The sequence below is a fragment of the Hylobates moloch genome, unplaced genomic scaffold (assembly GCF_009828535.3).
Source record: "Hylobates moloch isolate HMO894 unplaced genomic scaffold, HMol_V3 SCAFFOLD_12, whole genome shotgun sequence".
NCBI classification, from domain to species: Eukaryota; Metazoa; Chordata; class Mammalia; order Primates; family Hylobatidae; genus Hylobates; species Hylobates moloch.
Genome location: NW_026652287.1, coordinates 30,979,053 through 30,990,105, shown reverse-complemented (window position 1 = coordinate 30,990,105; position 11,053 = coordinate 30,979,053). Strand labels below are relative to the sequence as shown.

Here is an 11,053-nt window from a genome sequence, read left to right as displayed (position 1 = left end):
ATGTATTTGCATCTATTACTGCCTTTGATTTCTTTTCCACAAGACTGTGAATTATTTATGCATGAGAACCTTGAGTTCACACTTGCATGGCTAATCTGCTGGGGTCTGATGTTGTCGTGCTAAGGTGGCACAGATACACTCCTGACAAGTGACATGTAGCAGAGAGTGAAATATGGTTTACTGGGGATGCGTCGATGTGGAGTGGCAGCAGAATGCATAGTACCCTGGCTGTAATCATTGACAAAAAGCTGTGTGCTTGGTCAGCCAGAGCTGGATGCTAGCTCCCTGGCAGTGGCTCCTGGGAAAGGACCCTGCCCCTTACTGCTCTATGTATTTATGGGAAATGATGGCAGAGGACGTCTAGCACACTGCAGATATTGGGACTTCTTGGTTGAGGAAGCAGCCTTGTTAGAAGAGAGAGCTTCTAGAGTTTAGCCTCTGGCATTAGCCTGTTTTTCCTTTGAACTAACACAGACCTGTTCAGCCAGCTTCTTGCTAAACTACCAAGAAGGCTGCTGGGATTTATCTGTCCTCTAGCACTGAGTAGGTAATTGGGAACTCAGTAAGTGTTGAATGAATAGAATTATTATTGTTAGGAGGAAATTCCTATTTATTTCATTTAAATTTGCTCTCCTCTCGCAATCTGGCTATAGTAAGGTCCCTTAGGAATGGATGGGCTAGGCAGGGTCAGGGGGATTTTTCTCTGCCTGCCCATTTCATAGAGAAGGGAGGGGGCAGATTAGCTACCATGAGGTTTTTTGTTTGTTTGTTTGTTTGTTTTTTGCACCTGGATCCTCAGAATAAAAACCAAGAGAGCTTCTCTGTCCTGCTGAGTAGAAGAGGTAGCCACTGGAGAGACCTAGGTACAGAGGAACCAGAGAAGGCATAGCTATATGCCCCAAATCACAGTTTGGGCAGAGTAGCCCAAGGAGAGTACACAGTTTAGGCAGAGTAGCCCATCGTACCCCACTGTGCCAAGGAGAACCTAGAGACCATTCTTGGGAGGAGTCTGGGAAGGTATGATGGTCATGTTGTTTCAGCCCAAACCTCAGGGCAGCCACGTGGCAACTGTTAAGTGCTCTTTTGGAGGTAAATGTGTGAAACCAGGACTGTTCCAAGGGGAAAGAAAGTCCAGGATTCATCATTAAGATGGGTTTCTTGTGATCCCTGAAGGCCTCAGCATCACAGGAGATTCCAGATCTGCTGCTCTGGGGATCCACATGAAGCGGGATGATGTGCCTGCTGAAATTAAAGGGACAGGGTGGTGGGAAAAGTCTCCATCCCAGGATGGCAGACTTCCACAGCCACAGCAACTCATGACAGGCCTCACGGGCGGATGAGCAGAGCTGCGTCCTTTGGAGCCAGAGACATCAGGTCTCAGGTAGTGTGAAGTATCCTAGCCGTGGAGCGGCCAGCCACTAAACTGTGTTGGGCAGCAGAGGAGTAAGAAGCTGCATGTCCTTCCATGGGCAAGAAGAGGCACTGCAAGAGAAGGCAGAAAATGTGTTTCTGAGCATTGGGCAAGCCTTTTTTTTCTCTCCCTCAAATGGAACAGAATCCCAGGGTAGGATGGATCTGTGACCTCCTGGTGACAGGTGGACCTAAGAACTTGAAATACCAAGGGTAAGGAAAGAGCCTGTTCTACTGAAGTTTCATATGGCCCAGTGGTCCCCAACCGTTTTGGCACCCAGGGACCAGTTTCACGGAAGACAATTTTTCCATGGACCAATGTGGGGGGAGGGGTGATTTCAGGATGATTCAAGCACGTTATATTTATTGTGCACTTTATTTCCATTTTTATTACATTGCAATATATAATGAAATAATTATACAACTCACCATAATGTAGAATCAGTGGGAGCCCTGAGCTTGTTTTCCTACAACTAGATGGTCACCCTGGGGCTGATGGGAGACAGTGACAGATCATCAAGCATTAGATTCTCATAAGGAGTTCACAACCTAGAACCCTCCCACGCACAGTTCGCAATAGGGTTTGCGGTCCTACAAGAATGTAATGCTGCTGCTGATCTGACAGGAGGCAGAGCTCAGGCGGTAATGTGAGTGATGGAGAGTGGCTGTAAACACAGATGAAGCCTCTGTCACTCGCCTGCCACTCACCTTCTGCTGTGTGGCACAGTTCCTAACAGGCCACGGACCAGTACTGGTCCATGACCTGGGGCTTGGGGACCCCAGATATGGCCCATCTCATACTATTACTATTACTAGTGCTACTACTATTACTGGCTAACGAGGCACTTTGCTAACAGCTGCACAAGCATTTTTCCACTTAATCCTAGAAATAACCTTATGAAGTAAGTACTGCAATTTAGGAATCTGAAGCTTAGCAAGGCTGCATAAATTGTTCAAGATAAAATAGCCTGGAGTGGTCTAGCCTTGAACAGAACACAGTTAACATTGGACTCCAGAGTCCACAAGCCTCAGCATTACCCTGTTTTGTGTGCATCTCAAATGTCTTAAGTAATTGATGCAGCCAAGATAGCTTCCCTCGGTGAGTGCCATGTGGCAGGAATTGTGTTTACTCACTTCACCACTGTGGTCCTAGTGCCGAGTACGGTGCTTGGTTCCCAATAGGTATTGGATACGTATTTGTGGAATAAAAACAGGGACGTGTGTGTAGCAGAAAACCATCAGTTTATACTGAGCTTCTTTCCTGAAGACAGTTATGAATCATATTCCCATACCAGGTCAAGGGATGGAAAACGTGATCATCAGGCTGTTTGTGCTTTTAACATTTCAGATTCAAAGCAAGCATTGTTTTATGATCAAAATGAATTATCCTGACATTCTATCACATCTTATCAGACTCTTTTTTATTCATAATGCTGTTGGTACTATTACTTAATAAACTGGAGCAAGCAATAAATTCCACTGGTCTACAGAGACTGTGGTTGGGTTCCCAGTACCAAAATGATTTTGATTATTGAGTTGGCATATACCTCTAAACATTCCTAAATCAGTGGTTGGCAGCAGCAATATTCTGAAAGAAAGAGAAAAAGGAAAAACAGCGTGTGCGCATGCACACACATACATGCGCACATACACACGTGGTAGCTTCAAAGCCTCTTACACATTAATGGATTCCTTATGGATTACATGGCTGTAATTGTGAAAGAGCACAAAGAACTAAAGGGAATCTTATTTCTTTAAACAAAAACATTTTTTAAAAGATGTTCCTTTTGAAAAGTCATTTGTTTTTTCTGAAGAGAGTAGGAAAAAAAAAGCTCCAACATAATGGAACTCTTAAAAATGTGTCAGGAACGCAATAGAAAACCAGAATAAATGTAGGCAAGGCAACCACATGAAGCCAGTCGCAGACTGAGTTCATTTGTACTCTTAACAGCAGACATGGATGGAGAAAACAACCAGCAGGAGAGAGAGTAGTGAGAAGCGCCAGCTCATAGTAAGGGGGCCAGTAGGAAGGGAGATGGTGTGTGGTAGGGGGAGGGACATTCTAGAATTCAAAACAACAGACTATTCATATCATATTCCTAAAATCAGTATAATGAAGCCTGTTTATATTATCCTCAAATTAATTGTTCAATGTTCGAATGTCAGTGTCCCAGCCAATGACCCACCAACAATTTCCTTGTTCATTGCATTTTCTTTCCTTGGTCTTTCGAAAAAAATAACGAATGAGTTTCTCTATTTATAAAGTTTCTCTGAAATGTCTTCTTACGTCATGGAGGCTGGGAGTTCATCTTGGGACACTGGATGTGATGGGGGGCCCTTGGCTGGGATCAGGAGGTTTTTGTGATTGTGAGGCAACTTCTGATCCCATTAGCTGACGGTTGACTGACATTTTGGAACAAGATTTTGCAAGAGACTGGGGAAAGGAAAAAAAGGAGCATGGGAAGGAGGCACTTAAAAGATTGAGAAGGCAGGAATAAGCTGAGTGCTCCCAGATTTGAGGAGGATTTTATTTTTGGACACAGATCTCTGGTGAGCTTGTAGCCAGGATGTCAGAGGCCTGGTATGGGGGACCTAGTTTGGGTTTTCTTGTCAGCTTTGTACTGACCTTACCAAGCAAACTGGCTCTGTGAGAAAAGGTAAATTAACTTCCCGTTTATAAATTAGGTAGCAATGTATACACGCATGAGGGGGCAGCCTTTCCTGGAGGGTTTAAGGTAATATTACAGAGAAAATAAAAGGAAATACCACTTTAGATGCCTGGAAATTGCTTCCCAGAGAAGTGGCATAAGCTGAAAGTAACTATGAAAAGTTCCATGAAAGATTTGTCTAGATCCTTTGTTACTAGATTTGCAAATACTTTTCTTAGTGGAAGTGAAATGCTTTAGGGAATGTTTTTAAGTTTTCCTTAGTATTCGTGTCAGAAGCAGAATATTGGTTGGGTTGCATAGGATCTGACTGATTATGTAATTTCTCACTGAAAATATTTATTACACTCTGGAAGATTTCAGGAAGGCCCTCTATCCAAAGTGTGTGGAAAGGTAGAAAAAAGGAATGGGCTTTGCAGTCAGACAGCCAGGGGTTTGAAGCCTACTTGCACTGCCTGCTAGCTGTAAGATCTTGGGGAAACCACTTCACCTCTTTGAATCTCAGCTCAATGCTAAGGACAAAAATATGTGCCTAACAAGGTTTTTGTGAAGAGTGAGAGAGATCATGTGTGTGAAAATGTAGCATAGGATCTGGCACATAGTAGTAGTACTAGTAGTATTAGGTTGGTGCAAAGGTAACTGTGGTTTTTGCCATTTAAAAGTAATGACAGGTCAGGCACGGTGGCTCATGCCTGTAATCCCAGCACTTTGGGAGGCCGAGGCAGGTGGATCACATAAAGTCAGGAGTTCAAGACCAGCCTGGCCAACATGGTGAAACCCTGTCTTTACTAAAAATACAAAAATTTGCTGGGCTCAGTGGCAGGTGCTTATAATCTCAGCTACTCGGGAGCCGGAGGCAGGAGAATCACTTGAACCCAGGAGGTGAGGTTGCACTGAGCCAAGATTGTACCACTGCACTCTAGTCTGGGTGACAGAGTGAGACTCTGTCTCAAAAAAAAAATAAGATTAAAAAAAAATTAATGGCAAAAACTACAATTACTTTTGCACCAACCTACTTGCTGTCCAATAAATGTTAGCTCCACTCATTTTCTCCCTTATATAAATAAGTAACATACTAGCTCTAAGCACTTACCATACATATAACTTCATTTATCCTCAAAACAATTCTATGAGAGAGGTACCATTATTGACCCAATTTTACAAATCTTAGTGAGTTTAAATACTGTTTAAGATGGAAATTATCTATTCTGCGCAACAACCCCCAGAACATAGTGGCTTGAAACAACCACCATTTTAATATATCTCATGATTCTGTGAGTTGACTGGGCTCGGCTGGGTGGTTCTTCTGCCCCACATTCTGTTGTCTGGGGCTGCATTTATCTGAAGGCTCAACTGGGCTGGAACATGCAAGATGGCTCCCTTGTATGGCTGGCAGTTGATGCTGGTTTTCAGCTGGGAGCACAGCTGGGACCGTCCATAAGGGCACAAACCCATGCTTCTCCATGTACCTCTCATAGGATGGCAGCTATGTTCCAAAAGGGGGCATTCCAAGACAGAAGACATGTAAGCTTCTAGTTCTCTTAACGCTTGGGCTCAGAAATCTCAGAATGTCACTTCCGCCACTATCTAGTGATCAAAGCAGTCACAGGCCTACCAAGATTTAAGAGAAGGGGAAACAAATTTTACCTTTCAGTGGAGAAGTGGTGTGAATATATAGGAGGGAAGGAGTTGATGACAGCCATGATTGGAGACTATCTACCACAAATGCTTTGCCAAAATCACAGAACTAGTCAAGTGTCAGAGTTAAGATTCCAACCACACAAATCAAACTTCAGAATACATATTATCAGCTACTAGGCCATACACATACACAAGACAATATACAATTACATGCCCATATGTATGGAAAACACAACAAATAAAATATAATTTCAGAGGAAAGATCAGAACAAAATTAAGAGCTCTAAAAGCCAGAAACTAAAAAACATACACTTTTTGTGTGCTTTCTCCCCATATAATGCAGAATAAATGTTACTTCTTGAACACGTACTTATTCATCCTATTGGGTAACCCATGCTTGTATGGAAGATGTCAGAGAGACCTATAATTGTTAAGGGAAGCTTCCAGGGAGAAGCAGACTTTAGCCTGGCTCTGAAGTCTGATTAGGATTTGAATAAGACAGAGAGACAAAGAAAGGGGAGGAAGATAAAATATGAACAAGAATGAGCAGGAAGTAGTAGCTAGGGGATGGAGGAAGGACAAGGCTGAAGTGATTTGGAAACAGTAGGGCTGATTAATAACTCAATTGGTTTTCCATCTTTTTTTAAAAAAATTTTTTGAGATGGCGTCTCACTCTGTCACTCAGGCTGGAGTATAGTGGCTCGATCTCGGCTCACTGCAACCTCTGCCTCCTTGGCTCAAGCGATTCTCTTATCTCCTACTTCAGCTTCCCAAGTAGCTGGGACCACAGGTTCATGCCACCGCACCCAGCTGTATTTTGTATTTTTTGTAGAGATGGTGTTTCACCATGTTTCCAAGGTTGGTCTCAAACTCCTGAGCTCAAATGATCCACCCACCTTGGCCTCCCAAAGTGCTGGGATTACAAGTGTGAGCCATGGCACCCCGCTGGTTCCCCATCTTTATAAATATCCCATTGTAGCACTGGGAACCTGATTACAAAGAATGAAGATCCCCATGACACCAGCCCATCTATGCAAACTCTGTTTCAAGACTTGGCCTTGCTGAAGGTGGATGTTGGAGAGCCTTTTCAGGGGCTGGGTGGGGAGGATGCTGCTTGAAGATCACCCTGATGGCAGGTCTAGGAAGGGCAGGTTCACACCACTATCTTTCTAGTTTAATTTGGAAATGGATTGGTAAGCATATGACAAACCCAGTCGTTATAACTCTTATTATAGGATGCTCTAGAGAGTTCATTAACCTAAATCTCTTTTATATTACCACTCTACCAGTACTGCCTAATGAAGGCAAGGACTTGAGCCATTCTGAGCAAACAACATCTTCAGAATATTTTCCCATGAAGGTGGCTTCTATCATTCTCATTTGAAAAATCTTTGCTCTTTCTTCACATTTGAAAGAAACCCAGTATGACTGTTATAATTTTTTCACGTAAATTACAAATATTTAGAATCCTTGTCAAAGGAGTGGAAAAAAAAGCAGATGTTTTCCTTTATGTTGGCCCCAAGTAATACCACATTAGAAAATAGAGAGTATTTTCAAGAGTTGTTAAAAGATATTTCAAGAAAATAAACATTTGTTGAATGCAAACAAGAACAGAGTATGGCATTTAAAAATATTAATTTAGAGCTAAGGAGTCTGAGGCTCAGAGATGATGAGTGATGTGTATAAGGTCACAGAGCGAGTTTGCAGCCATGTCAGCTCAGTTCTCTCAAGTCCCAGTCTGGTGTACTTTCTGTACTCCAGAATGTACTGCTCCAGATAAATGCAAAGATGGCCATCCCCATATCCTTTGGGCCTCCCCATATCCACGTCCTTTGCAATATGACTTTGCAGTTCCTTTCATCTCAAGGTAGACTATTTCCCCACTTCTTGAGTCTGGGATGGCCTTGTGATTTGCTTTGGCCAATGAAATGTGGTAGAAATGATGGTACACCACTTCTGAGCACAGGCACCAAGAGACCTGTGAGCTTCTGCTTGCTGTAAACTTACTACCACTATATGGTCAAGTCTAGGTGTTTTAGTCTGTTCCTCCTGCTATGGAAAATGGCTGATACTGGATAAGTTATAAATAATAGAAATTTATTTCTCACAGTTCTGGGGATTGGGAAGTCCAAGACCAAGGTGCCAGCTGGTTTGGTGCCTGGTGATGGCCCAGTCTCTGCTTCCAGGATGGTGCCTTGAACACTGCTTCCTCCAAATGGGATGAATGCTGTGTCCCTACATTGCGAAATAGAGACACGAAGGGGAAAAGGGGCAAACAGCTCCCTTGCACTTCTTTTATAAGGTAATTAATCCCATTCATGAGGGCTCTGCCTTTATGACTTAATCACCTCCTAAAGGCTCCACCTCTTAATATTAACACATTGGTGATTAAGTTTCAACATATGGGTTGTTGGAGGACACATTCAGGACATAGCACTAGGCTATACTTAGAAGATAAAAAGTCATGGAGAAGATCCCAGTGATTCCAGTCAAAGCTATCCTAAGCTAGCCAACAACCAGTCAACCACTACAGATGAGAGACCTTACCCCACATTGCCAGAGCTTACAGCTGATCATGAGTGAGGCTTGAGTGAGCACAGCTGAGACTAGAAAAACTGCCCAGCTGACTCATGAGCAGTCACAAATATTCATTGTTTTAAGCAGAATTCAGCAAACCTTTACTTTTTTTTTTTTTTTTTTTTGAGACGGAGTCTTTCTCTGTCCCCCAGGCTGGAGTGCAGTGGCGCGATCTCGGCTCACCGCAACCTCCACCTCCTGGGTTCACGCCATTCTCCTGCCTCAGCCTCCCGAGTAGCTGGGAATACAGGCGCCCGCCAACACGCCCGGCTAATTTTTTGTGTTTTTAGTAGAGACGGGGTTTCACTGTGTTAGCCAGGATGGTCTCGATCTCCTGACCTCGTGATCCGCCCGCCTCAGCCTCCCAAAGTGCTGGGATTACAGGCTTGAGCCACCGCGCCCGGCTAGCAAACCTTTACTTTTAAAGGACCCTATAGTACATAATATAGGTTCGTGCAGCATAGCCTGTGTTGTAACTCTCCTCTGCTACTGTAGTGCCAAAAAATAGCCATAGATCATGTGTAAATGAACAGACATGGTAGTGTCTAAATAAACTGTGTTCACAAAAACTGGCATCTGGACCACAGGCTATAGTTTTCTGACCCCCGATTTTAAGGCGTTGAGTTTTGGGTGATTTGTTATACAGCAAGAACTAACTGATACACTACATGATTCCGAATTGATATCCCAAATAAAGGAAAACATCAAAGTTAATACCAAGCAATGTATTTGCAAAGATAAAAGGAAGTAGCAAGAGGAAAATATCTCCATTTGCTTGAAGTTTACACCTTAGTTGCCTTTACAACACTTTGTTTGCAGACTGGGTATATTGTCATAGAACTGCTATTTCAATCTTTACAAATAGGATTTTAATGAGGCTAGCCACACTTCTAGTGGAAAAAAACTTATTTTTGTTGTAAACTCAGTTTGAAAGCTTCTGAATTCAGATTTCAACCCCATTGAAACAGATTTCAAAGATTTCTGGAGAGCTTTTAAAGCCAAGTTCATCAGCCTTTGCTTAGTTCTCCTCATGCTCACTGTCTCCATCATAGTTAGTGCTTCTGACCTCAGCCTCCTTGAAATTCTCTTCTCCTTTGGCTTGTGTACTGCTTCTAGCTCATTTCTTTCATCTCCGGTCTACAGTAGGAGCTCCATATTCAAAGCTGCTCCCCTCCTTACATATGTCAGTCCTGAGCCACTTTTTCTAGTGGGTCTTGGTCAGGCATATGTGTCAGAAGCCTCTATGTAATTTATTTAAAACTTGGAAGCATAATTGCTATAATTTGCAAAAGCTCCTCAGGTGACTTTGGTGAACACTTCTGTGGCAGACAGTATTTTTCAAATATGGCTCCAAAATATCTCCTATCCCACATGTCCTTCTGCAATGTGACTGTGCCACTCCCACATCAAGAGAATCAAGAGAGAGATAAAGTCTAGGCTGGCCAGGCTGCCCTTGCTCTGCACCACGTGCTCACTGTGGTGGGCCCCATGCCAGGGCAGTGGCTGCAGCAGCTGGCAGTGCTAGTCCTGATTCTGGTGCTAGCCTGGGGGGCTGGTCCACTATGGCAGGAGGATCAGCCCATCTATTTGGCAGTGAAGGGAGTGGGGCTTGATGTCACCTCTGGAAAGGGGTTTTATGGACAAAGAGCCCCCTACAATGCCTTGACCAGGAAGGACTCCACTAGAGGGGTAGCCAAGATGTCCTTGGATCATGTAGACCTCACCTGTGACACACCACAGGTCTCATAGCCAAGAAGTTGTAGTCCGTGGATGATGTCTTCACCAGCGTGTACAAAGCCAAATACCCCATTGTCAGCTACAGGGCTCAGACAATTCTCAATGAGTTTGGCAGCCCCAGCCTGGACTTCAAGGCTGAAGACCAGCTGCTTTTTGACAAGAAGGAAGGGTTCTGAGGTTTCATCTGCAGGAGCAGGTTCTTGGGATTGTGAGGTAGGAAGACACTCCAGCACTAAATCTCCTGCAAAACAGGCTGCCTAAAGCTTCTGACTTACCCAGGTTTGAATAAAATAGATGCTTAATCTGGAAAAAAAAAAAGAGATAAAGCCTATTTATCAACCTCTTGAATATAGTGGGGCCCTGTGACATCTTTGGCCAATAGAATGTGATAGTAGTGACTGTGCTAGTTCTAGACATAGCCCTTTATTGGTCTGGTAGCTTTCACCTCCTACCTCTTGTAAGAAGTGTGATTATCCTGAGACAACCATGGTATGAGAAAGCTAGGCCATGTGAAGCAGCTGCAAAGGATGAGATCCCGTATGTGAGTGGAGAATCCATCTGGGAAGTAGATCCTTCAGGCCCAGCCACTATCATGTGGAACAAAACTACCTAGCTATACCCTTTCCAGATGCCTGACCCACAAAATCATAAACAAAATAAATGGTTGTGTTATGTCATTAAGCTCTAGGGTAGTTTGTTACTCAACAATAGGTAAACTAGACCAACCCCCTTTACCTATACACACATACCATCCTGTTAAGAATCACTGATGAAGCTGGCCAGGTGCAGTGGCTCAGGCCTGTAATCCTAGCACTTTGGGAGGCTGAGGAGGGCAGATCACCTGAGGTCAGGAGTTTGAGACCAGTGTGGTCAACATGATGAAATCCCATCTCTACTAAAAATACAAATTTAGCTAGGCCTGGTGGCATGCGCCTATAATCCCAGCTACTCTGGAGGCTGATGCAGGAGAATCTCTTGAACCTGGGGGGCGGAGGTTGCCGTGAGCTGAGATCATGCCACTG

The 11,053-nt window shown here is 43.7% G+C and overlaps 1 pseudogene; it reads left to right on the top strand.

Moving 5' to 3' along the window:
* Positions 1-5,441: 5,441 nt before the first annotated feature.
* Positions 5,442-10,207, top strand: LOC116479459 (neudesin-like; annotated as a pseudogene).
* The last annotated feature ends 846 nt before the right edge of the window (positions 10,208-11,053 follow it).